Source organism: Thamnophis sirtalis, unplaced genomic scaffold (assembly GCF_051295495.1).
Source record: "Thamnophis sirtalis isolate CommonGarterSnake01/CBP01778 unplaced genomic scaffold, rThaSir2_p1.2 scaffold_13, whole genome shotgun sequence".
NCBI classification, from domain to species: domain Eukaryota; kingdom Metazoa; phylum Chordata; class Lepidosauria; order Squamata; family Natricidae; genus Thamnophis; species Thamnophis sirtalis.
In genome coordinates this window covers 59,142,068-59,168,975 of record NW_028261393.1, presented here as the reverse complement: position 1 = coordinate 59,168,975, position 26,908 = coordinate 59,142,068, and the positions used below count along the sequence as shown (strand labels likewise).

Sequence of the window (26,908 nt, the reverse complement as noted above, 5' to 3'; positions counted from 1 at the left end):
CAACTAACAAGGCGGGGGGGGGGGGAGAGAATTAGCAACACTGGGCTATCAAGCTATAATTTATGCATTATAGTAGCTCAGTTCACACAAAATACTAAGATGAAAGGCAGCAGGACACACACACACCGGGGTCTCACATTGAAGTAACCATCCTTAACCATGGCTAATTGAAGGAAGCACAATTGGCTGGATTCGGTGGGCTGAACAACATGGTTACAGGTAACAGTCTAACAGAGTTGGAAGGGACCTTGTAGATCATCTAGTCCAACCCACCCCTTGCCCCACCCATGCAGGAGAATCTACACCAGTGGGTCTCAACCTTCCTAATGCCGCAGCCCTTTAATACAGTTCCTCCTGTTGTGGTGATCCCCAACCATAAAATTATTTTATGTTTTCCGTATTTTTTCGATGGTCTTAGGCAACCCCTGTGAAAGGGTCGTTCGACCCCCCAAAGGGGTCCTGACCCACAGGTTGAGAACCACTGCCCTACACCATTTCTGACAGAGGGCCGTCCAGTCTCTTCTTGGAAGCCTCCTGGGATGAATCTCCCACAACTTCCGAAGGCAACTTGTGTCCCATCGGTTGATGGTTCTCACTGTTGGGAAATTTCTCCTTGTTTCTAGGGTGAATCTCCCCTTGGTCAGTTTCCGTCCATCATTCCTTCTCTGGCCTTCAGGTGCTTTGGAGAACAGCTTGACCCCCTTCCTCTCTGGGGCAGCCCCTCAAATATTGGAAGACTGCTATCCCATCTCCCCCTGGTCCTTCTCTTCACTAGACCAGCCAGGCCCAGTTCCTGCAACCGTTCCTCGTATGTTTTACCCTCCAGTCCCCTCGTCCTCCTGGTTGCTCTTCTCTTTCACAACATCTTTTTTATAGTGTGGTGGCCAAAACTGGTTTACAAGCAACAGTGGGTGGAACTGCATCACACACACACAGACACATTGTTCTAAACTATAATTTATATTTAAAGGCGCTTGTGATTTGCACTCAGGAAGTTGAACCAAATCCAACCTTATAAATTGGCATGACAATGAACCCCAGCTGCGGTTCAGATGACACACGGCCTGCGGTGCTAAAAAAATCACCCCGAAATTTGTCAAATTAGGAGTGGCCAAGCCATCTTTGATGGATTGCCAGGTGTCACAAAGATGGCTGGCCGCTTGCTCCCTAAAGAAATAAAATAAAGTAAACAAGAGAGAGAGAACATATCTGCTCTTTTCTGCTTCTATTGAGAGTAGAGTTCTATTCAAGCTTGCGTTCCTAGAGCGACCCTGTTGTGTGAGACCTCTCTAGGACTTTGAGTTTGCACAAGAGGGCTGCACCAGGTGAGGTTGTGTTAGACCTCCAATCCTATCCGGAAGGTATTTGGATTTAAAAATACTCTCTTCCTCACACCTTAGCTGGGTGGGTTGTGATGCTTTTAAGTCTGGTGAAATGCTTTGTCAAATGTTTTGAGTGCCCCTGAGTTGGCAATTCCTTTGGCGAAGTTGTAATCCATCCACTGGTTGAATTCCAGTCAGGAATTGAGGATAAATGTTGTTCTTATTTTAAATTATGGTAGTCCTCGATCTATGGCCGTAATGGAGCCCAGAATTTCTGTTGTTAAGCGAGACTGTGGTTGAGTGAGTTTTGTCTCATTTTACAACCTTTCTTGCCACAGTTGTTGAATTAGTCACATGGTTGTTAAGTGAATCTGGCTTCCTTATTGACTTTGCTTGTCAGAAGGTCGCAAAAGGGGATCATGTGACCCCGGGACTCTGCAACCGTCGTTTGAATTTTGATCACGTGACGATGGGCATGCCGCAATGGTCGTAAGTATGAAAAATGGTCATAAGTCCCTTTTTCAGTGGTACCTTCAAACGGTCACTAAGGGAATTGGACTATTTATATTTCAATCAGTGTTATATGACTCCCTCTCTTCCACCTGATAACCCAAATTAACCTGGATCCAAATTTCCTCTTAAACTAATTCCTCTATGTATATTTGGAAAATTTCATTTCAAAATGAACTAAAAGGTGGACAGCTCAATAGGAAGAAGTCAAATTAAGTGCCCTTTTTAAAGAAAAAAAAATCCATCTGACGGAGCAAAAATCTCTCTTTTTGTGAATAATGTAGCTGCCTCTTGACTGCAAAGTATAATCACAGGGGGTTTTTTCCTTTAAAAAAAATGTATTAGAAAAGGAATGTAAGGGTTACCTAATGGCTGGGTTCTATCCGGCCGTTTAAAATGAATGCAAAAATCAAAGGGATCATTAAATATAATTTCATTTTACTGTATATTTTAAAGCCCGGAGGGTGTTTTAGGCCGATATCTCTAATCTCTTAATTCAGCTAAAAAAAAAAGGGGGGGGGGTGACTTTTAATAAGTAACTTGATAAATAATATAGTGCAAGTTATATTTAAACCATAAATGCGGTAAAAGGGATCATACGGAGCGTTGTTACAATTGTGCTCTGCAAAACTGCCATATTTTGGTTTTGGATTTTCTTTTTAAAATTGGCAATTTAAGTCATAGCCCACTCCCAAGGCCTTCTGATTTGTTGGTAGTGCTTTATTTAAAACAACAATTGAGGCCCAGATTTCGGTTGCTAAGCGAGACAGTTGTTAAACTGTCTCGCTACCTAGACCCCTTCCAGTCTGGCTTCAGGCCCGGTTACAGCACAGAAACCGCTTTGGTCGCATTGATGGATGATCTTTGGAGAGCCAGAGATGAAGGACGTTCCTCCATCCTGGTCCTCCTTGACCTCTCAGCGGCTTTCGATACCATCGACCATGGTATCCTTCTGCGACGACTGCGGGAGGTGGGAGTGGGAGGCACCGTGCTACGGTGGTTCTCCTCCTACCTCTCGGACAGGTCGCAGTCGGTGTTAGTGGGGGGGCAGAGATCGTCCCCTAGGCCCCTAAATTATGGGGTGCCTCAGGGCTCGGTCTTATCCCCCCTACTATTTAACATCTACATGAAACCGCTGGGAGAGATCATCCGCAGGCACGGGATTAGATACCATCAATATGCGGACGATACTCAATTGTATCTGTCCGCCCCGTGCCAACTCAATGAAGCGGTAGACGTGATGAGCCGGGGCCTTGAGGCAGTTATGGACTGGATGAGGGTTAACAAGCTTGTGCTCAACCCAGAAAAGACCGAGTGGCTGTTGTGTTTCCCTCCCAAAGATTTGGCTACTATTCCACCACTCAGGCTGGGGGGTCAAATTTTATACCCCTCAGAGAGGGTTCGCAACTTGGGAGTCCTCCTGGATCCACAGCTGTCATTTGACCACCACCTAACGGCTGTGACCAGGGGGGCATTCGCCCAGGTTCGCCTGGTGCGCCAGTTGCGACCCTACCTGAATCGGGAGGCTCTCACAACAGTCACTCGGGCCCTCGTGACCTCTAGGCTGGAATACTGCAATGTGCTCTACATGGGGCTGCCCTTGAGGAGCATCCGGCGACTTCAGCTAGTGCAGAATGCAGCCGCGCGAGTGATAGCGGGTGCACCCCGATTCACCCGCATAACACCTATCCTCCGCGAGCTGCGCTGGCTACCTGTTGATCTCCGGATGCGCTTCAAGGTGCTATTAATCACCCACAAAGCCCTACATGGCAGTGGATCTGGATACTTGAGAGACCGCCTTCTGCCAATTACATCCCTGCGGCCGATAAGATCTCATAGATTAGGCCTCCTCCGTATTCCATCGGCCAGCCAGTGTCGGCTGGCAACTACAAGGAGGAGGGCCTTCTCAACAGTAGCCCCGACCCTTTGGAACGAGCTCCCCGTGGAGATTCGTACCCTCTCCACCGTCCAAGCCTTCCGCATAGCCTTGAAGAACTGGCTCGCCCGTCAGGCCTGGGGATAGGATAGTTACCCCTCCCGAATGATGAATGTATGTTGCTTGCTATTTTATTACATGTTTTGTCCTAATGTCTGTATTCCCACTTCCCAGTTTTTGTGTGAGCCGCCCTGAGTCCCCTCAGGGAAAAGGGCGGCCTACAAATTCTAATAAAATTCTAAAAAAAAAAAAAAAAAAAAAAAAACGAGTTTTGCCCCATTTTACAACTTTTCTTGCCACCTTTGTTAAGGGAATCGCTGCAGGTTGTTAAGTGAATTTGGCTTCCGTGTTGGTCAGAAGGTTGGAAAAGATGACCCCCGGGACACTGCCACCGTCATAAATACGAGTCCGTTGCCAAGTGTCTGAATTTTGATCACGTAATCGTGGAGATGCGGCAACCAAACGTCGCCGGTGTGAAAAATGGCCGCAAGTCACTTTTTACAGCGCAGTTGTAATTTCCAACGGTCACTAAGCAAACTGTCATAAGTCAGGGACTGCCTGCGTTAAAAATGTGCTGTTTGGTTGTTCTCCCCCCCCCCCCCCCCAATTCGGTCTGGCTCTAAAGTTTTGAGTTTGTTCATTCGTTGCATGTAAGAGAACAGAAATAACATTCTGGGATTTTTTTTTATTTTTATGAATCATAATAAATCTAGGTTTTTTTTTAAAAAAAAAAGTCTTCCAGCTTGAATTTGAGTGATAGGCCCACTTGTTCAGTAAGATATTTTTCGGCTAGCAAACAAGTATGAGTGTGACAACATAAGTGTATGATCCCCCCTCCCATCCATAATCCATAAGAAGTGTGCATGATGGTGAGATCCTAGCATCATAAATACGGTTTCGAGAGTCGACACATTATGCAAAGAGAAGAGCTGGCTCGTGGCCAATGTACAGAGAACAGCATACTAGTCCTCTGTTTTTATTCCCCTCATATTAAAAAAAAAATCCCAGAGAAAATTTCATAGAGGATTAAAGCCTCAACACGTCTGAACACCCCAGGGACGTGCGGTGAGGTTGATGGCTGGTGAGGCAGTCCTCTCCCCCGACACTCCACTGACTAAAGCACTTCCTTTCGCTTGCCTGTGCTCGCGGCAGAGCTCAGGCGGGTTGCCGCGAGCTCAGGTGGGCGAAAGAAAGCGCTTTAGTCAGTGAAGCACTTTCTTTCGCCCCCCCTGTGCTCGCGGCATCCGGGGTGCGCTTGTCGGGCGAGGGCAGCGCAGGTGGGCACGGATGGAGCGGAGGAAGCCTCCCCCCCCTTCCTCTGCCCGAAAGAACAAAGGGAACCTCTGCCGCCGCTTGGGTAACCTGGCCGGCCTCTCTTGTGGCGGCTCCACAGCGCCGAACCTGGGAGTCCCTGGAGGGGCTGGCAGAGGCTGCAAGTGCCGCAGGCTGGACTGAAGTTGGAGGTGACGCCCCTCCGGCCGGGTAAGGCGGGCTGCCCTTCCTGCCTCTCCTACCCCCTTCCCTCTCTTCACTCAAACAAACTCTCTCTCAAACAAACAGACACACACAGACACACAAACAAAGTTGCACCAGGAGGATGAAGTTTGAATTCCTCCCCCTCCCTCCGACCCACACATGTACCTTTTCCAGCTGTTTCAGAGAGGATTTCAACTCTGCTCTTGCCTGCCATCATGAAAAGAAAAGAAAAATGTAAAAGGAAAAAGGCAAGAGCTGCTGAGGTCAGGCTGGGCTAGTTGCTGCCAGAGCCACCATGGATGACTCTGCTTAACTGTTTAAAAAGGCCTCTAAAAAAGCGCCCTCTACAGGAGGAGGCAGGAGAACGACACGTGTCTCATTTACGTCAGGAATGCTTCGGCTTTTAACCCTTGCTTAGCTCTGCTCGAGGGATCATAAAACGCCAGACTAGATGAGGCACGTGTCGTTCTCCTGCCTCCTCCTGTAGAGGCCTCTTTCTTAGAGGCTTTTTTAAACAGTCCAGCGCTAAGCCGAGTCACCCACGGTGATGGCAACTAGCTCAGCCTTTTTCCTTTCACCTTTTCCTTTCCATGGTGACAGTGGTGAGGCCCTGCCTCCGCTGCCTCCCCCGACTGCATGTTCCTGGAACCCCCCAGGTGTAGGATCTCCTTCTTCTCCGGAGAGTCACAGCAGCGTGGAATTTGGGGCTCCTGTCGGACACTCGGTTTTTGTTGAAGGAGCAGGTGGCAGCTGCGGCTGGTGTGTGTGTGTGTGTGTGTGTGTGAGCCTTTGTACAAATCCATTGTGGGTGTCAATTGCAAAGAGCCCCTTTCACAGTTCCTCAGGCCTCCTTCACCACCTCTGGTGCTGGCTGTGGCGTTGTGTTTCCAAGTGGGGTTGCGTCGCAGGTCCCTGTAGCGAATGAGATTGGAGCCAGTCTCTCAAGAGAGACACAGAAGCACAGGGCTCTCTCTCCCTACCAGAGTCCTGTTGTTAAGCAAGGCGTCTGTTAAGTGAGTTATGTCCCATTTTATGACTTTTCTTGCAACGCTTGTTAAGTGAATCACTGGTAAGTTAGTGAATCTGCTTCCCCACCGACTCTGCTTGCGAGAAGGTCGCACAAGGGGATCACGTGACCTGGGACACTGCGACTGACCACCATAAGCGCCTGGATTTGGATCACACGATCATGGGAATGGGGCAAAGATTGTAACTGTCACATTTTTCAGCACTGTTGTAACTTTGAACAGTCACTAATCATCATCTTTCAACGTCCCCATAAATCCCTTTCAGGGTGGAGTCTGGGCAACGGAATGGAGCTATTGGCCAGATGCCCTTCCTGTCGCCGTTGCAGAGTTTTGTTCACAGATAGATTCTCATTGTGTCCACAGAGAGAAATATCTGCCTCTACCTAGGATCGAACTCACAGCTGATTGATTGTGAGGTGAGAGCTCTACCTCTAGGTCACCGCACCACTCCTGAACGGTCACTAAATGAACTGTTCCAAGTTGAGGACTACCTGTTATTACCTATTATTCAATTATACATTGCACATACTATGCCTTATACCAAGGGTCGGCAACCTTAAACACTCAAAGGAGACATTTGGACCGTTTCCCACAGAAAAGAAAACCCCAGGAGCCACAAAGGTCTTAACCGGAAGACCCCCCCCCCATTCAATTCTGGAGCCGACCAGAAGTCTGGTTCCCCCACCATGGAGTCTCCTCCTAGCGCATGTCTTTTTTTCTCTACCTGTCCTAACTGAAAGCCCCATCAATTGTGGAGCCAACCCGAAAACCCGCCACTTGCCATAGAGTCTTCTCCTGGCATGTTGTATTTCTCCCCCCCCCCCTGCCCTTCCCCTCAAACCAGAAGCTCCTCTCAAAATTGTGGCGCTGACTGGCGACAGGGAGCCGCAGCAGCAGCAGAGGGATGAAAGAGCCACATGCGGCTCCAGAGCCATGGGCTGCTGACCCCTGCCTTATACTATTTCTAGGATGCATCAGGATTTCTTCCTTACGTCACACACATTTTAACGCAGCTCAAGGTAGCTCTCTCTCACACACAAGTCTCTGGTCTAAACCAATTCGCAAGGTAGAAGAATCGAAAGATCTACTATTGTTTCAGGTTATGATTTAATAAACCGTAATTTTCCTGAACCAGCCACGATGGATGGGTTCCGTGCAGCATGGGGGACCCCAGTGCCAAACTAACCTTGTCCTCCTTTGAAACCAAGGTTCCTCCTCCCAATCCTGGTGAGGTTCGGTGACCTTGCACAATCGGAGCCCTCTTCCCTTGGAGGAAATTAAGTGAGCCTCAGTGTCGCTTTTGTGTAGCAGGGACCATCTGGCGGAGTCAGGTGAGGTCTGCCCTCTCTCAGGTCTGCCTTTCAAGCCCTGGCTTATGCAGGTGGCTTTTTTAAAGCCTTTGCCAAGGAAATCAAAACCGGTAGAGTGGAAGATTTCAATCGGAATAGCGCTGGAAGGGACCTTGGAGTTCCTCTAGTCCAACCCCCTGCTCAAGCAGGAGGCCCTGTATCCGTGATGGTGAACCCATGGCACGTGTGCCAGAGGTGACACACACAGCCCTCTCCGTGGGCACATGCGCTGTCGCCAGCTGCTCTTCTGGTTTCCGGTGGGCATGATCTTCATGGGTGCTGGAGTGCCGGAAAACGGCCCCACAGCAGGCTGTTTTGCAGGCCGTTTGGGGGCTGTTTTCAGGCCGTTTGGGGGCTGTTTTCAGGCTGTTTTTTGACTGTTTTGGGGCCTTTTTCGGCCCAGAAAATGATCTGAAAAACGGCCTGATAAAAAAGCAAAAAAAAAAAAAAAAAAAACCAGGCATGTGGACGCTGGCCAGCTGGTCTTCAGGTTTATGGTGCTCTGGCATGCGCAAAGACCAGCTGGCCACCAGCACGCATGCATGTGCTGGAAGCCCGAAGCCCAGCTAGCCGGCACGTGCATACGCACCCGCCAGCTGGCCTTTGGGTTTCCACTGCTCCGGCACATGAACGTGCATTCCGGTTTGGGTTCTCATTGCCGAAAAGGTTCCCCATCACTGCCCTATGTTATTCCAGACAGGTGGCTGTCCAGTCTCTTCTTAAAACCCCCCCGCCCACTGTTGGATCACCCACAACCTCTGGGGGCAACTTCTGTTTTACTGGTTAGAAAATAAAAAATGGTGCAGTGGAAGATTTCAATCAGACTAGAGCTGGAAGGGACCTTGGAGGTCTTCTAGTCCAACCCCCTGCTTAGGCAGGAAACCCTAGACGACTTCAGACAAAGGGTTGTTGTCCAACATCTGCTTAAAAACTTCCAGTGTTGGAGCATTCACAACTTCTGGAGGCCAGTAGTTCCACTGATGAATTGTTCTAACTGTCAGGAAATTCCTCCTCCTTAGTTCTAGGTTATAAAGTTATAATCCCAGGAAGATAAGGAGATAGGGAATAGGGAAGATGAGAATAATAATGGTAATACTGTCTTTCTAGATAGTTTAACAGTGTTGTGGGAATTAGTTGTTTAGCAGCGTGTGTTTAGTTGTTGTGACATGCAATGCCCTATGGACTATATGGGGGGTGGGGGGGGAGCTGAACCGAAAAACAAGATGGCGCCACCGTGGGAGAACCGGTTCAGGGGCGTGGCAGGCCTGGGCCGCTGTCGGTTCCAGTGACCCAGGCCACCAAGTTACCATCTACTCAGCTGAACCGGTAGGAACCCACCGCTGGACTACGCTGCAATCTTTGGGAGGGAGATTCCAAACAATTGTCGATAAATTTGTGTAAAGGTTGGAAACCAGGGGTTGCCTTAGCAATGGTAAGACTCGTGGAGTTCAACTCCCAGAATTCCCCAGTCAGCCATGCTTCCCCATGCAGGCTGGTGAATTCTGGGAGTTGAAGTCTTTACAGGTACCAAGGTTGGACGCCACTGGTGTAAACAGAATATCCCTGGTCCTCGAATTAAAGCCACCATTAAGCCCCCAAATTTCCCCTGCTAAGCTGAGACGTTGGTTAAGCGAATGTTGTCCCATTGTATGACCTTTCTTGTCCCCGTTGTTAAGCGAATTGCTGCAGTCGTTAAGTTGGTGCCATGGTTGTTAAGTGAATCAGGGTTCCCCCTTGGCTTTGCTTGTTCAGAAGGTCCTATAAGGGGATCACATGACCTTAGGACACTGCAAAGGTCAGAAAAATGAGTTGGTTGAATGAAGGGTCTGAATTTTGATCCCACGAGGGTCATGGGGGATGGGGCAGTGGCCATAAGAGTGAAAAATGGCCATAACATATAACTTTTTTTGGTGATATTGTAACTTCGAATGGTTGTTAAGTGAACTGTTGTACATTTACATTTTCCCCTTCTGAACAATTTAAAAATACGCACTGAAAAAACTGTTGAAAATTGGCACACTTCCTCTTGCCCTAGTTATAAAGTAAATAATTTCCTTAGATTGCTTCCTGCCCTTTAGTGCTAAATAAAGTTTTTTTTTTTTTTTAAAAAAGAAGCTTATGTTTAATAGAATTGTGGGAGTCCTGCTTGGGGGATGGCCTGGAAGAAAAATGAATTTTTAATCTCCTGGTTCACCTTCAGCCTTCATTGAGTCTTAATGTCTTAATTTAACTTAATTGCTTGAGGTCTATTAGGGGTGGGAGGAGGGTTGGGGGGCTCCATGGCTGGGCTGAGTTCGGGCATCAGAGGGCTTCAATCTGGCCCTGGCTTTGAAACAGAATGGAATGGAATGGAATTCCTTACTGGCCAAGTGGGACTGGACACACAAGGAATTTGTCTTTGGTCCAGATGCTCTCAGTGGACATAAAAGAAAAGACACATTCGTCACGAATCATCAGGTACGACACTTAATGATAGTCATAGGGTACAAATCAGCAATCAGGAAACAATATCAATATCAATATAAATCGTAAGGATAAAGTTAGTCCTGCAGTCATAAGTGGGAGGAGATGCGTGATAGGAACAACGAGAAGATGAATAGTAATAGTAATGCGGACTTAGTGAATAGTTTGACAGTGTTGAGGGAATTAGTTGTTTAGCAGAGTGATGGCGTTCAGGGAAAAACTGTCCTTGTGTCTAGTGTCGTTTTGAGGGTAGGAGTTGAAACAATTTATGTCCAGGATGTGAGGGGCCTGTAGATATTATCTGTAGATATTTGCCCTCTTTTTGACTTGTGCACTACAGAATATAACAGAATAAATAAATACAGATAAATACAGAATTATGCATATGCCCACATATAAGTATATGAAGAAAAGGTGAATGAAGTGATGTCCATACGTGCGAGGGCTAAACTTCCAAGATGAGACTCAGGGATTTTGGGAAAACGATACAATTACAATTTACCTTACACAAACCTCCTTGGGGCTTCTAGTTCCCAAAATCAAATGCAAATCTCCCACAAAAAAAGAACAAAATTAAATCTGCACCCAAGGGCTGCAAAAAACATGCCTCCCCCCCCCTTCTGTGCAGGTTTTGATTGTCCAATGACTTTTTATTTTGCTTTTTAGAGCATTCTTATTGGTTTTATAATAAAAGAGCCTGCAAAAATAGTTTTATTTATAGCCAAGTCATCTGGGGAATTTCGGGATCTGGTCAGCCAGGGGGAGATAGCATTTCGGTGAAGTAACGGAAAGATAAAGAAATGGGTGAGAAATAAATCTTTTTTTAAAAAAAGAATCTTCGCTCAAGGTGTGTAGAGGTTCTCAGTTATCCAGGCCATGGTTATTATTATCCCAAAGGTGCTTTTCCAGGAGGCAGCTGGACTTTCTGGTTTTTCCTTTCAAGAACATTTCATCCTGTCAGAGCGGAAGAAGCTTCTTGGATGAGAAGCAAAACGCCTTCTTCGAAGGAAAAAAAGGAAGGAAAAAGGAAGGAAAGAAAGAAAAAAAGAAAGTCCAAGTTGCCTCCTGGAAAAAAGCCTCTTTGGGAGTTCGCTCAAAGATGTCAAGAACTTGGAGGGGAAGGGGGGAAAATCCGGTGTCTGGCCGCTAGGAGGCGCTACCGCGTCGCGCTCTTGAGAGAGAAGTAAAGGAAAATGACATTTTAAAAATTATTATTATTATTATTATTACATGGGTTATTTTTTGCCTGGCGAACAGAAGGGGCGGGTGGGGAGCCAGCTTGTCCCCCCCCCCAAAATAAGAAACAAACCACGAATGTCTGGGCAAGGCTCTCTGGCCCCCTTCGGTTTGCTTCGCGGAGCTGGACTCCAAGGCTGGAGGAAGAAGGGAAGGGAGAAAGCGGAGCGGGGCTGCAGCGCAACGCAGCGCTTCCCCCCGCTTCGCCCAGCCTGCCGGAGATGAGGCGGGGGGGCCGAGAGGGGACTGATCCAGAGTTGACCGCAGGAGGGGTCGCAAGGGGCAGCGATCTGGGATTAGGAGAGAAGAAGAACCCCGGGCTCCTTGCAGGCAACTTTTAAGCGTTTTGCAGGGGAGCAATTGCATTTACTGCAGGAATCCAGCCTTTGCCTCCCTCCCTCTCTATCTTCCTCCTTTTCCTTTCCTTTTTCTTCTCCTTCTCCCTTTCCTTTCCTTTTTCTTCTCTTTCTCCTTCTTCATTTCCTTCTCCTTCTCTTCCTCCTCCTCCTCCTCCTCCTCCTCCTCCTCCTCCATCCCTTCCCTCTCACTTCTCCTTCTTTCCTCCCCTCCCCCTTTTCCCTCCCCTCCTGGCTCAGTAGGACTTCCCCAACACCTGGCTCTTCCATGAAATGCCCAAGGAAAGTGACTCAACTTTCTCCTGCCGCCTGGGGATGTAGCCTCCGCCGCTGGCTGGCTCGGCTCCGAGGGGAGCTTGGCCGGGCCAGGAGGGGACGGTGACAAGGCGTGAGCAGCCAATGCGTGCCAGAGGCTCGGAGCAACTTCGGTGCGCCCCTCCCGGATCTGCTGAGCCGAGCGTTGGCTTTCCTCCTGCTTTTGCCCATCCTTCTCCTGCCCAGCCGCGGAGCGAGCCCTTCCTTCCCTTCTCCCAGCCGCCTCTCCGCAGACCCTGAGCGATGTGAGACCCTCGTTTCTCTCGGTGGCTTTTGAACCTCTCTGCTCCCCACCCCCTCCTTCCTGGATTTCTGCAAGCATGGAACGCCGGGACCTGTGAGCTCCAGCTGCAAGTAAGCCCCACGTGTGAACGCGCGTTTGACGGCTTGGGTGTTGGGTTGCCTGGCCAGGCAGGTGGCTGATCTCTTCAGCCAAACCCCTTCCTTGATGTGTCCCCTCTCCAGTGCCAAGGGCAGTCCCTCCTCCCTCCCACCTCCAGGCAGGACCTGAGATTGCTCTTCAAGTTTAAAGGTTGGGGGGTTCTACATCTCCCTTCAACCAAATAAACAGACCCTTCCCCTCTTTGCAAAAGTGGGTGAGTAATTTTTTATGTAAATCAAACCTATACCCGTAACTGCCTTAAAAAAAAAAAAGATTGGAGGGGGGGGGCGGTGTCATAAGGAGGGGGGGGGTTAAAAAAATGATCTGTGCAACGGATTTCAACTGGAGTATATAAAATTATCTCCGAAAGAGGCGTAATGTGTGTGGAGAAGGCACAGAAGGCTTTTTGTGGTGGTTGAAACCCACCTTCTGGCCCATGGATTTGTGGCTTCAAAGGAAGGCTTGCTTCTTTTTGGGGGAGGGGCTGGGCTGGGAAGTCGAGATGGCTGATTTCGTGAGTTTGGAAAAGGGAGAATGGCGATATCCAAGATGTAGTTCCATCGCCCGGCCGTCCGGCCGGTTAGGAACAAAAGGTTGGAAAAAAGACTTGACTTTAAGAAGTTGACCTGCTAAAAGTCTGGATAGGAGCAGCCTTAGGAGAGGCAGAAATCGCTCAGGCAGGGATGAGAAGTTGCCCCCTGCCCAACAGTTGGGCTTCTCCTCTTGAGACGCCTGGCGGCTGCTGCTTCTTCAAAACAGGCATCCTGCTGTCTTGTCTCTCAATTCAGCCCTGTCGCAAACCGTGAGGGGGCTACGGATGCTCAACCCGCCTCTCGCATTTTGTACCAGCCCCCCCCCCAATTATTCTGATATGAAATTATTATTACCAGCTTCCCTTCCTCTTCTTCCTCTGCTCGGTGCTCCTTTCTCTGTGTTTAAAATATCTTTCGGCTGTATGTCCTACCTCCAATCGTTCCTGCTGGCAGATTGTGTGTGAGGATTTAAGTGAGAGAATTTTTAAAAAAGGGGAAAAAAGGGAACATTTCAAACCTGTTGTTTAGGCGAGGAAATAATTAGATGTATTCCTCCATTTAAAAAAAATCTTTAGCCTGTGTCCCTTTGAACAGTGTTTACTAACTGCTGTCAACTCTTGGTCAAATGTCGATGCCTTGATCACATAACTGGAGTCTTTGCAATCAGAAAACCCGTATTTTCATTTTTATCCCCTTCCTTCTGACCACTGCAAGCAAATATTGGAGGTTTTTGACTTTCACTCCTGCTAGATTTTATATATATATATATATTTGTTGAGAGACTTTGTTCCCGATGATCCTTCAGCTGCTGATGGGATCGTTTGCTCTCCAATCATTTGGGCCGCTTTAGGATATAGAAATGATTGAAGCTGCTTTATGGGGGGGGGGGCGCTTTCTCTCCCGGTTCTGCATTACCGACAGCCAGGATAAGCGGAAGTTTGTCCACAATGGGATGAAGTAAGATCATCCCTGGCCTTGTGGACGGATTTGTCACCCAGGAGATCTGGACAAGTGGTTGATTCCTGCCTGGACTTAGCTGCTTTGATTAGGTGCCTGCCTGGCGGCTAATGCTGGTGCGTTGAAAGACACAGAGTCCAACTTTTGGCTGTCAGTCCATCTGGGAGACGTGGCATCTGTGACATCTGGTCGAGCATCTGCGGCTGTAGCAACCCCCCCCCCCCCCCGGATGAAGGTCTCGGCCAAAAATGCATCGGTAGTTCTGATCGGTGTGTAAGCCAGGAGATTCTCATGGTGTGGGAAGAATAACAGAGTTGGAAGGGACCCTGGAGATCTTCTAGTCTGACCCCCTGTTCAAGCAAAGAAACCCTATATTGTTCCAGACAAATGGCTGTCCAAACTCTTCTTAAAGCCCTCCGGTTTTGGAGCACCCAGGATTCCTGGAGCTGCTCCACCATTTAATTGTTCTCCCGGTCAGGAAATTTCTCCTTAGTCCTCGGTTTCTCCTCCCAGTTTCCCTCTGTTGCTTCTTGTCCTGCCTTCTGGTTCTTTCTGGAGAATAAGTTGACCGCCCCCCCCCTCCATTGTGACAGCCCCTCTTCTATTGGAACACTGCTGTTATGTTGCCCTTAGTCCCCCTCCTTTTCATTAAACTAGACATACCCAAATCCTGCAACCATTCCTCCTATGTTAGCAATCTTTTTAATCGTGGTTTGTGTGTGAAGTCACGATTGCCTAGGGCCAGAGGCTAAGCTATAAATCGTGGCTTACAGGCCAGAGTGAAGCTGAATTCAGACGCTAGGCTGAGCCAAAACTCCATTATGGTTTAAGCACGAATCCGATCCGATGCCTGGGAATACATCCGTCCGGCTTAAACTACGTGGTAGTTGAGTGGTTGAGAGAATGAGAGACATTCGCAAAAGATGACTTTAAAAATCTCTTTGGGTCATATTAAGTCAGCTGGGAAGTGGGTCCATGGCAGGGGTCAGCAACCTTTGAGTGTTTAGGAACCATTTGGACCCATTTCCCACAGAACGGAAAACACCGGGAGCCACAAAACCCTTCCGGTGCCTGACTGTTTCCTGAGCTGCCACAAAACTAGCATATGTAGTTGAATTAAACATTCTGTTTTCTTATGAAACTTTTCTTTTCTGGGATTTATCCCTGGTTGGCCTACTGGGGGTCAAAGGGCTCAATAAATCGCATGCCGGGCGTGTCACACATTGGCAGTTGTGATGCATATTTTGAGCGACAGGGAGCCGCAGCAGAGGGATGAAAGAGCCACATGTGGGTCCAAAGCCGTGATTTGCTGACCCCTGGCCCATGGGATCAAACTGGGGAAGATGTGGGGTCAACCCTTAAAATCCCAGCTGTCTCTGAAGATCACCAAGGACAGAGAGGTTTTGATTTTTTGTGGGGAATTATTTATGGAAGTCAGATCCTGTTTTCCAGACAAGGATCTCCCAAATTGGCTCCTATCAGTTAAAACAAAAGAGATGACTATCAAGTGGCCCATTAGACTGATGAAGGAAGAAGACGAATTGCTCAGAGATAATAAGCAGGAAAGAGATTTGGAGGCCAACTCCATGAAGGGGGCATTTTGACCAAGCTTGACTCAGGGGGAGCTGACCTTACGGGCACTTCTAGAATGGCCTTTCCTGAGCTGGGTCCTTGAAGCTGTATCAGACCACTCTTCTGGAAGGGGGACCCTTGGAGAAGATGAGAGGAAGGCTGAGTTGAGGGATTGCCTCCGTCTTATTCCTGTCCTTCCAAGGTCAGGAAGCGGCTTCATTGGCTGTAAGTCCCAAAGATGCTTGTTTTTCAAAAGGCAACTGGACTCTTTTGTTTCTTTCTTCTTTTGAAGACGTTTCGTTTCTCCTCCAAGAAGCTTCTTCAGTTCTGGCTGGATGGTGGGGGATGGAAGGATTGAGACTCCTGCAGACTCTTGCAGACCGCTGGTCCTTTGCATCCTTTGAGAGGGTCCTTGAAGCACTTGGAGGTTTATCTGTGTCCTCAGGGTCACCTGAGTGGTGCTCCTGGTTCCTCTGGAAATCCGTTCCTCCTCCCACACCATTCCAAGGGTGTCCATCCCGAATTGTATACCTAAAAGTCTGTAGAGATTCTCAGCCATCCAGGTCACGGTTGTCTCAAAGATGCTTGTTTTTCAGGAGGCAACTGGACTCTTTTGTTTCTTTCTTCTTTTGAAGACGTTTCTCTTCTCCTCCAAGAAGCTTCTTCAGCTCTGACCGGATGGTGGGGGATGGAAGGATTGATACTCGGTGCAGGATGCATCCCTCCATTCCCCACTCTCCTGTCAGAGCGGCAGAAGCTTCATGGATGAAGAAGCGAAACCTCTTCAGAAGGAAAAAAACCCCCAGAAAGTCCAGTTGCCTCCTGGAAGAAAAGCACCTTTGGGACAACCTGGATGATGGGAATTCTCCACAGACTCTTGGGGGTAAGTCGAAGCCTCTGCTGAGCTATAAACCGTTGTTTACTCAAATCAGTTTAATTGACTCAAAGGAGCCACTTAGATCTCCAATTAGGCATTTTAGCCGGAGGGAAGGAAAGAATAGCAATACTTTTTCACTGAGTCCCTGGCAGCTTTTCTTTTAAGCTGGGTTCCAATCAGCTTCTCTTTTAGTCCATGTTTCTAAAGAGAAGTCAGGTTGAGCGTAGCTATGCGAAGCAACCAGGAGATAGGTTTATTTTGATCCGAGTGACAGGAGATGAATCCTCTGAGGCAAAAATTATATACATACACACACACACACACACACTGTGTGGCTGTGTAGTTGCATCCTGATTGGTAGATGGAGTTAATGTTTGTAGATTGGTCGGCTGTTTCGTATCATCCCGTGTGGCTGAGGTGCTGGCTGTTTGTCCGTTGTTCTTTTGTGTTGTGACGACCTGGGTGGTGGGTGGGGTTCGTTTGTTGACTAGGGCTGCTTTCCAGATGTCTGGTAGGTGGGAGGTATCATCACGTTTATTCATGTTGTGGGAGTGTTTCTCTATTTCGATGGCTTCCATAATTATTCTCTTGTTGAAGTGTTCAGTTTTGGAGATTATATATATATATAAATATATAAATAAAAGGAAGCTCAATTATTCTTCTTGCACATTTCCCCAGAAGTGAAAACGTGGTACTTTATAAAGATGAAAACCTCGCTCTTTCGAAAATCTTAAGCCTCTGTGTCAACTGGTTGGATTGACACATTTCGCTAAGCTCTGAGGTTTCACGAGTACTTTTGTTGGCTCCTGGCTGCAATAAACTTTTTGATTGAGGTAACATTTGATGTGAAGCCAGGCATCGCAGCTTATAAAGTACAGTTTGTGGCTCAGGAGGCTGAGTGAGCCCAGCCGATTCTGTGGTCCTTCGGAGAAACAGACCATCCCTCGATGGGGATTTTTGAATGGCACTTCTCTGTTTTCCTTCAAGCTCTTCCCATAAATGTTTTTATGGAACCCACGGATGAAACAGAGCTTAAGCATGGAATAGGAACTCCAGCTGGTCCTCGACTTATGGCCACAAGTGAGCCTAACTGTTATTGAGCAAGACATTTGTTCAGGCAGTTTTGCCCCTTTTCTCATGAACTTCCTCGCCGCCATTGTTAAGCGAATCGCAGCAGTGGGTAAGTTAGTTAGCAGGGTGGTTGAGTCAATCCGGCTTCCCCATTGACTTTGCTTGCAAAAGGGGATCATGTGATCCCGGGACACAACAACGGTCGTAAGTATGAACCGGTTTTAAAGCATCTGAATTTGGTCACACGATGTCGGGGTTGCTACGAAGGTCATGTGTGAAAAATAATTGTAAGTCCCTTTTTCCGTTGCCATTGTAACTTTGGATGGTCACTAAGTGAACCGTTGTAAGTCAACCTGTTCTGGGGTCCATGGTTTTTTTATTCTTTTTTGGTGATTATCTGCACTGATGGTGCAACAGAAATGAGGCTTATTTTGTAATCATTGGAAATGGGCTGTCAGGGTTTCAAATTATAGACTCACAGCAAGCAAGACTCTAAGGAGGGTAGATTCCTCAAAAAACAGCTTTATTGGATATATCATATTGGCACAGATCTGGTGAAAACCGACTCTGAAGGTTCCCTCAATTTTCACCTAATTAAAAGTAGAAGTCCCCCCCCCATCCCCAAACAATCAGTCACATGGTCCAATCAAATCCTCCTTCCTCCTTCCTCCAACCATGTGTGAGAATGTCCTTGGTTCCCAAGCGAAAGTATTTTATTTTGGCTGCAAAGTCCCAGCTATCTCAAGTCCCCCACACTCCCTCAGCTCCCATGTGGCAACACTGAAGCTTCTAATGAGGCTCCGGTCCGGTCAGCTTCAGGGTTGAGACGGGCATTATAGCTTTGGTTTCATCCAGGTCAACCTGCTCAATGGAGGAAAACTTCAAAGGTAGAACGCCTGTCATTAAAGCATCTCTAATCCCACCTTGAAGGCTTCAGAAGAAGAAGAAGAAGATCTCTTTCCTCTTGCTTTGCGTTACTGAACAGCTCTTATTATCCAGATGTTCATATCTGCCCTCAGATGTTTTGCTCTCATCTGAAACAGCGGAGAGAATCCGGAGCTGTTGGCGGTGCTGAATCATGATTTCACTCTTGATCCCTGGGTGGGTGACTTGGAGATTGGAACACAACCTACTTCCTGTGTAGGATTACTCCTAGATTCATTTTCTGACCATCGTGGTTGGCCTCACGTGAACCTCTTCCACGTTGCCTTTGGTGGCTGCTTTCAAAAGTGATGCCTCTTCATCCAGAGGTGGTTGTCTTTTTTTTTTTTTGAGGGTGGAGGTCCGTTCCCTGAAATGTGGGTCAGTTTCCAAACCTTTTGTTACCAGGTTAGGTAACATCTTCAGCAAAATTTAGGGGATAGCAGTGTCGGCGTTTTTCTGATGATAAGAGCTTGGTGTGGTCGGTAGGTCTTGTGATGGGGAGGTTATATCAGGTGAGGGTCCCGTCAGGTGGGGCTCTTGTGATGGGTCTTGTGGTGGATCAGCTGAGGGTCTTGTGATTGGTCTTGTGGGTCATGGATCATGTCAGGTGAGGGTCTTGTGCTGGGTCTGGCAATGGGTCAGTTGTGGGTCATGTCAAGTGAGGGTCAACAGATGGGTCTTTTGCTCAGGAGGTCACATCGGGGGAGGGTCATTGGGAGGTGAATTGTGTTGGGGCGGTGTCGCATGGGTTGGTTGAGGGATGGTGCCATCTCTGCTTGGCTGTGCTGTTGATTTGGCTTCTGTGGGGTTTGTAGGTTAGTTGTAGGTCAATGCGTCTGTTGATGGAGTTGCTTGTGGAGTACCAGTCTGTTTTGCCTTCTGTTATTGGAGAAGTAGGCTTCTTCTACACCATGCGAGGCCTTTCACCTTGGAAGCCTCTCGCCCTAATCCAATGTTTCTATGCCGTGGTGGCTCAGTGGCTAAGATGCTGAGCTTGTCAGTCAGAAAGATCGGCAGTTTGGTGGTTCGAATCCCTAGCCCCGCGTAAAGGAGTGAGTTCCCATTATTTGTCCCAGCTTCTTCCAACCTAGCAGTTGGAAAAAATGCAAGTAGAAAAATAGGAACCACCTTTGGTGGGAAGGGAACAGTGTTCCGTGTGCCTTCGGCATTGAGTCATGCCGGCCACATGACCACGGAGACGTCTTCGGACAGCGCTGGCTCTTTGGCTTTGAAACAGAGATGAGCAGCGCCCCCTAGAGTCGGGAACAACTATCCCGTATGTGCGAGGGGGACCTTTACCTTTACCTATAACCCTTTTGCCCCTTCTTACAGGACTAGCCGCCTGCTGGGGACAATTCAATACGAATGTAGCATTCATCCTATCCCATGGCAATGTAATAAATCTGGACAGTCAGCAGCCTCCCCGAAGTTTTATATTTTAAAAAAGATAGAAGGAGGCTAAACCACTAGCGGATGCTAAAACGTCTCTTAAGAGGAGCCCTGGAAAATCCTCTATTGCTGTGGGGAACAGAAATGGATTTCCCACTCAGCGTCTGGTCTGCCTGTCTTTCGTCCGTTGCTTTAGTTGATGGAGCTGAAGAGATCTTGCATTGCACATTTTTGAATATATTGCAATATTTTCCCCTTTGAATGACCAAAGAACACTTGGTTGGGTTCTTCCCAGGTGGAACAGGAGCACCATGTTTTAGTTTCATTGTTGTAATTCAGGGATCTCCAAACTTGGTAATTTTAAGACTTGTGGACTTCATCTCTCAGAATTCTCCAGCCAGTGTAGCAGAGCTGGCTGAGGAATTCTGGGAGTTGAAGTCCACAAGTCTTAAAGTTGCCAAGTTTGGCGATCCCTGGTGTAACTTACCAATGATGTCCAGAACTTTTCTACAACTTGCTGCCCTCCAGAGCTACAGATCTTCAGTTCTTAAGATTGGTGTTGGTGGATGGGAATGTTTCAGAGAATATCAGGTGAGGAAAGGGACTGGGTGGGATGCACTGGATGTTTGATAACATGAGACAGTTGGGAGAGTTTATTAAATGAAGAAACATCACTGGTTGCATATTCAGTCACTGAATTCAACATCTTGAATTTAGCTACAATTTGGGTGGTTTGGTTTTAGTTTAGCAGACTGTATCGACCAATCATTCTGAGTCATAAATTAGGCATTCTGCCTTGCTGGGGGGGGGGGGTTGTTCAACAAATTACAATAAAGCATTTAGCGTGAATTGGTTTCCGTTGGGGAAGGTGAACTCGGCCATGGCGGTTTGTGAATGTTGGCTTCTGGCTTTTGCTAACCCAGTCAGTTGTAGCTCAAATCCTAACAAATGGTTGCATCATGGCTCCATATATATATATATAAAATAGCCTCTCCAGCTGGATTGGCAAAGAATATGTGTCCCCCCCCCCCCCAAAAAAAACCCCCATACCAACCAATCCGAAGCAGAACCGGAAATTCCTGGGGATTTTTTTTTAAGCCTATAACTTTGATTTCCTGCCCTCTGGCCCTCCCGATATTGCTTGCCCTGCTTTCAATTTCAGCAAGGCTAGCTTGTCTACTCCGCGAAGCAGCTGAGAATGCAAGAATGACAGCTTGGATTGTCGTTTTTAAGAGCAGAACAGGCTAATCTTCCTACGGGTTTCCATACAATAAATATCCTAGCGGGCCGTTTTCGAGGAGGAGACGGACAGCTGGTGCATTGGGTTTCACATCGCTTACCCAAGGGTAACGTAGCCGCGTTCACGCAGTGGGGCAAGGGGGGAAGCCAAGACAGGATTGCGGGGAAAGTTCAAAAGTTGAGACTCTCTGAAGCAGAGCCTCTGTTTCTGTTGACAGGCAAGAGCAACTGTTGACTTGGCTGCTTCTCCAATGGGATGCCCATATATTTAAACAATGGCTTGATGGGTTGGCCGAAACATCAGGAATCGTAAAGGAACGGATTTCCCCTGCATTGCTTAGGGATGAATCAGAGATGGTACAGTTGAGCGAGCCAGCAAGAATTAGGTCTCTTAACAAGTTTGTTGCAAGGCATATTTGTTGGCCCTTGAACTGATCAATGTTTCTGCACCAACGAAGGATTTCTCAAGCTGACCTCATAAGATTCCAGAAAAGCGAAGGCAGATAAGGGGAAGCAGAAAGGAAACCTGTCATCGGCAGCCCTAGACTGAATGAAAGGAATGTGACATAACAGAAGAGCAATAGGACTTGTGTCCTGCTTTCCAGCCCTCTCTAAGCGGTTGACAGAGTCGGCCTCTTGACCCCAACAATCTGGCTCCTCATTTGACTCACCTCGGAAGGGCGGAAGGCTGAGTCAACCTTGAGTTGGTAAGGATTGAACTGCTGGCAGTGAACTGAATTAGCCTGCAATACTGCATTCTAATGGATGGATGGATGGATGGATTGACTTCAAATATTTATAGCCGTCCAAAGGCTTCTGTGCGAGATGAAAAAGAGAATGTGCCTCCTACGTCTTCTTAAATAATTGCGTGGTGGAGAGGCTGGGCTGACTTCACACCTGCATCTTAAATACCCCACACGGGATGTGGAACGGATGTCAGGGAGGGCAAACCAAGAGCTAAAACTACACGTAGACCTTGATTTCCCACAATTCATTTAGAGACTCTTCCAGCACTGATGATGTTACTTAGTTGGGTCATGAAACGTCTGCAATTAAACCATCAAGCTCAGAGAGCACCAAGGACCCCATAGTCCTCCTCCTCCTCCTCTTTTATGCCACAGACCCACTTCCTTCTAGCACTGATGCTGTTACCTAGTTGGGTCACGAAACGTCTGCAAGAAAACCACCAAGATCAGAGAGCATCGGGGACCCCACAGTTCAACCCTGAGTGACAATCTTTTAAGCTTGATTGTTCCAATCAAGTTCAGGAAGCACCATGGACTCCCCAGTTCAATTCTGGATTACAAATATTCTCTTCTATAGAGTTGTTTATTTTCACCTTAGCGGGAGGTTCACACAACTCCTTTAAACCAAACGGGCTTATGCAAACTTGGATAATGCAGGAGTCCTACCTTTCGAAGCCATAATCCTTGGATATCCCAGTGGTTTATTTTTTTCAAGTGGCAACCGGACTTTCTGGTTTTCCTTTGAAGACGTTTCACTTCTCACCCAAGAAGCTTCTTCGGCTCTGAGAGAAGAAAATTCTGAGATGAGAAGCAAAACCTCTTCAAAGAAAAACCAGAAAGTCCAGTTGCCTCTCTCAAAAAAAAAGGAAACCACGTGGCAACGGCGACATTGGATGACTGAGAATCTCCCTGGACATAGTCGCTGGATAGCTGTAATTTTATTTTATTTTTTGTTCCTTCCCCCATCTTTGTTCTGACAAAAGCCTGGCAAACCCTCCTTCAAAGGAATATTTCTGACTACAGACCTTATCTATCTTGGAAAGCTGCCATGAAAATACTTTTTCAAGCGCAAGGCAGTGCAAGACTTGGCACAGAGTCCCCGAGATTCACGGACAGATCTTCACACTCCTGAAATGAATCGAACGAACGAACGAATGAACAAACGAATTGTTTCCCGCAAAAGCCCTCTCTCCTTTAGCTCCTCTTTTATTTCTTCTGGGAGGGGCCATTCATCATCCCCCTGTGGCCTTACTCCCAGGTCAACCCCTGTTCTTTAGCTGTTCCCTTCGTTTGGCAGCTCTGCGCATGAACACACTGGGAAGAGGCTCCAGCTGTTCCTCTGCCTCACTGCTAGCTAGCTCCGAAGGCAGCTGATAACTGTCAGACGTCCCTGGTCCCCTCTCTGCCTCCGACGCAGAGCCCTCATCGGAGCCTCCCCCAGACTCCAGGGCTGGCCCAGGTTCCTCCCCAGCCTCCTCACTGTCCGACCCTGCTGCCTGCCCCGCTGGCTGCTGGTGGGTCACAACGATCTCTTCCTGTTGTTCTTCCTTCTCTGAGTCTAGAGAAGCCCAAAGTTCCGGCCTTCCTTCTGAGCATTTTCGTTGCATGAGATCAAGAGATCTCCGTAAGGTTTGAGTTGGCACTAACAATATCGGGTATTGTTATAATGAGCTGCCGCGTTGAGGAGGTGGGATAAACTAGCTTCACTGTTGCATTTGATTCAGTTCTCACTGTCAAACGGAGCCTCCTGTCATCGTGGTTTAATGGGAAAGCTTTGATTGTATTTAATGGAACTGGATTTCCGCTTGAAGCCCTATGCCAGGTTCTTAGCTCTGACTCTGCTGCCATGTAGACAATCCTAGTTTGGGGTTTTTGGGGGGCTGGGGGTGGGGAGGAAGGTTTCCTTAACGACAGCAAACAGAGAGTGAAAATCTGTTATCTTCAATCAATTAATCCCTGTCTCATTAAAATGCACAGCTTTAATTACAGGTATGTGTCAGGGTTGCTAAGGTGCGACCCAAATTATTATAAACAGATATGCTTAAATGTCAAGCCTGCACGAAAGGGAAAAGGCCCCGGGGGTGTCTGTGTGTTAATTCATTCCAAAAACCAACTTTCCATTCCTGCCAACGTCGTGGCATCCTTACTGCATCTGTTACGAAAACCGGTCATTAGAAATAAAACCACCACGCTGCCTCCAGCCTTAAAATTGATAGAGTTTACGGTGGTTTCTGGTTTCCCCCCCCCTCCCCCTATTGAAAAGATGAAGGCGTTTGTGTAAAAATCCCTCACCTCATTCTGAGTTAGTTTAACTTCTGGTTTGCTGCAGGGAAATTGGAGAAAAATGTCTCCAACCTTCCATTCTATTTAAAAGAGATTGAAAGTATCCCTGGAAAAGGGAATAGTAAATAGAATAGAATAACAGAGTTGGAAGGGACCTTGGAGGTCTTCTAGTCCAACCCCCTACTCAGTCGGGAAAGCCTACCCCACTTCAGAGAAATGGATGTCCAATCTCTTCTTGAAAGACTTCCAGTGTTGGAGCATTCACAAGTTCCAGAGGCAATTTTTCTGTTCCACTGATTCATTGTTCTCACTGTCAGGAAATTTCCTCCTCAGTTCTAGGTTGCTTCTCTCCTTGATTAGTTTCCATCCGTTGCTTCTTGTCCTGAAGGTGGGTGATAATCCTTGCGTGTTTTACGTGGAGGCAGAGAAAGAATGTTTGGCTTTTGTGCTTCAGGGATGCTCTGGGGTTCTGTTAAATGCAGGCAGCCCTCGACTACCACCACGGAGCCCAGGATTTCTCTTCTTAAGGGATACATTTGCCAAGCCAAGTTTGCCCCCCTCATTACGACCTTTCTTGCCGGCAAAACACCACAGTCGTTGCATCCGGAACACGGTTGTTAAGTGAATCTGATTTCTCCCTTAACTTCACTTGTCAGAAGGTCGTAAAGAGGGGATCACGTGACACACGCACCCCGGACACCGCCATGGTCATAAATGCGAGTCAGATTCCAGGCCTTTCAATGCTGATCTTGTGATCATGGAGATGCCACAAACGGTCGCAAGGGTGAAAAATGGTCATAACTCCCCTTTTTCAGTGCCATCGTAACTTCAAATGGTCACTAAGCGAACTGTTGTAAATTGAGGATCACCTGAATTTCAGATTTAGTCCCTGTATTTAACCCCTTGGAAAAGTTGGCTTTGAAAAGACACGGTGCCAATTTTAGAAGCAAAATTGAATAACGCAGAAAGTGAGAATAAGGTTTAAAAAAAAGACCTTGAAAGGGAATTGTGTGAGGAGCCTTTATATGTATGGCAGCTCTCCCCCCCCCACCCCCCCTTTCCTCCTTTCTTGTCTTCAGGCGGCATAGCTCCTTTTAGGATTATGTGTCAAAGACGGAAAACTTATCTCTATATACAGATCTGTATTCAAATCCTGCTCTACATTTTTTTCTTTTTTTTTGCAGTTTAACAGCTGCCATTTTCAAAGAAAATCCAGGGAGGCTGAACTGAAATTAAACTTTCATCCCCCCCCCCCGGTCACCCCCTTCCTTATCGTATCTGAATCAGATGAACGTATCGCTTTATTAGGGCGAGATTAAACGGAGGTTTAATTGCTTTGTCTTGGCAAATCATCCTACAAGTTATAGGACGATGCGAGTGGGGGGGGGGGGGGAGGCAGCCAGGGACCACCCATATCCAGAGAGACCAAATAGGCAGATCTTCCCATTTTTTAAAAAAAACCTCTAGCAGCTGATCTTCAGTGGCGCACAGGGAGTTCTCGGTTTACGGCTGTCATTCAGCCCAGCGTTTCTGTGCCTAAGTGAGACATTTGTCAAGCGAGTTAGCCCCGTCTCACACCCTTCTCTTTTGACTCAGCTCCCCAAACACCACAGACCCTCTGAGGTGAATCCAAAGAAAGGATCGCCAGCAGCCCCGGCAAAAGAAATTCTCCAGCAGGCTCACAAGTCCGTCCGTCCGGAAGATGAATAGTTGTCTGCCACATCTATCCATCTCCGCCCCCTGCCTTTGGTCCCCAGAGCTAGGGTGGGGCTTCGCTAGCAGTGGTGGCTCTTCCGTCCCAAGGACCGGCCCATAGATTTCCACTGCTCTCCTCTCCTCTCTGCCTTCTGTGCATCCGTGCGTCAGGCACTGGGCCCAACTGTTCCTCCTCTTCCTCATCAGCCACCTCCAGACCTGGGGGCGGTTGAGGGCTGACGGACGGCCCAGGCTCTGCCTCTCTCCCTCTCTCTCCCTCTCTCTCTGTCTCTCTCTGTCTCTCTCTCTTTCTCTCTCTCTCTCTCTCTCTCTCTCTCTCTCTGCCAGCTCCACTCCCTCTTCCCCCGCGGAGCTCTCAGGTTGCCTTGATGCTGACCCTGATTCCCACGCTTCTTCCTCCTCCTCCTCCTCTGACTCGGCTGCTGAGGGGGCTGGCGTCTGACTGCCACAACACTTGCCAATTTTGTCTAGTCAACTTTTAAGCCTCCCAAATTCCTGGTTGTTATTAGACCTTGTGGTGAAGAGATCATTTATGTATTTCTTTCTCTGATTAGATTCATTATCTGCCACAATTCCCGGCTGCTTCCCAGCACAGAGCAATAAAACACAGAAGTAAAAGACACACAGGAGGAAATTAAAACGACAACATGTGAACCTACATAACATTATGAGTCCAAATTCTGCCACCCTCTCTGGTCTCGTGCATCCTTGTAGGACCCCCAGAACCTCTTTCTTTCCAAAGTTTTCAAAAGGAGAAAAGGCCCAAGGAGAAAAGGCCCAAGGAGAAGGCAGGACCTCTGCAGGCCCATCATCCGGGCTGGGAGTGAAAAGTTTTAGCAACCGGTTCTCTGTCCAGCTGCTGGGTGGGTGTGGCCATGGGTGGGCATGGCCTACTCAGTCTCTTGCACCATGGCAGGGTGGGAATGGCATTTTCGCCCTCCCCAGAATCCAGTGGCTTTTGGCGAGCCTCCAGGAGGGCAAAAATGACCTCCCCTGGGCTCCGGAGGCCCTCCGGAAGCTGGAAATGGGCCCGTTTCTGGACTTCCGGAACTTCCGGTAGGCCAGTTTCCCACCCTTTCAGAGCCTCCGCCCAGGCCCTGCCCTTACCTGGCATGTTGAATGGGCCGGGTGGAGACTCCTGGGAGGGGTGGGGCAGGGTGGGTGGGGCCAGCCAGTCCTCACAACAACCGGTTTGGCGAACCAGATGCAAAATTAGTATCTGGTTCGC

The 26,908-nt window shown here is 47.9% G+C and overlaps 1 protein-coding gene across 2 annotated transcripts in view; it reads left to right on the top strand.

Moving 5' to 3' along the window:
* Positions 1-26,908, top strand: part of IL1RAPL2 (interleukin 1 receptor accessory protein like 2) — a 349,653-nt gene that overhangs the window by 38,945 nt on the left and 283,800 nt on the right. Inside the window, exon 1 of one of the 2 annotated variants that reach the window (XM_087727739.1) lies at positions 11,863-12,345. The exons of the other annotated variant lie outside the window; for it this stretch is intronic. The gene's annotated coding sequence lies outside the window, so the exon portion shown is untranslated. Of the gene's footprint in view, positions 1-11,862; positions 12,346-26,908 lie in introns of those variants that run through there. 2 annotated transcript variants of the gene reach the window in all.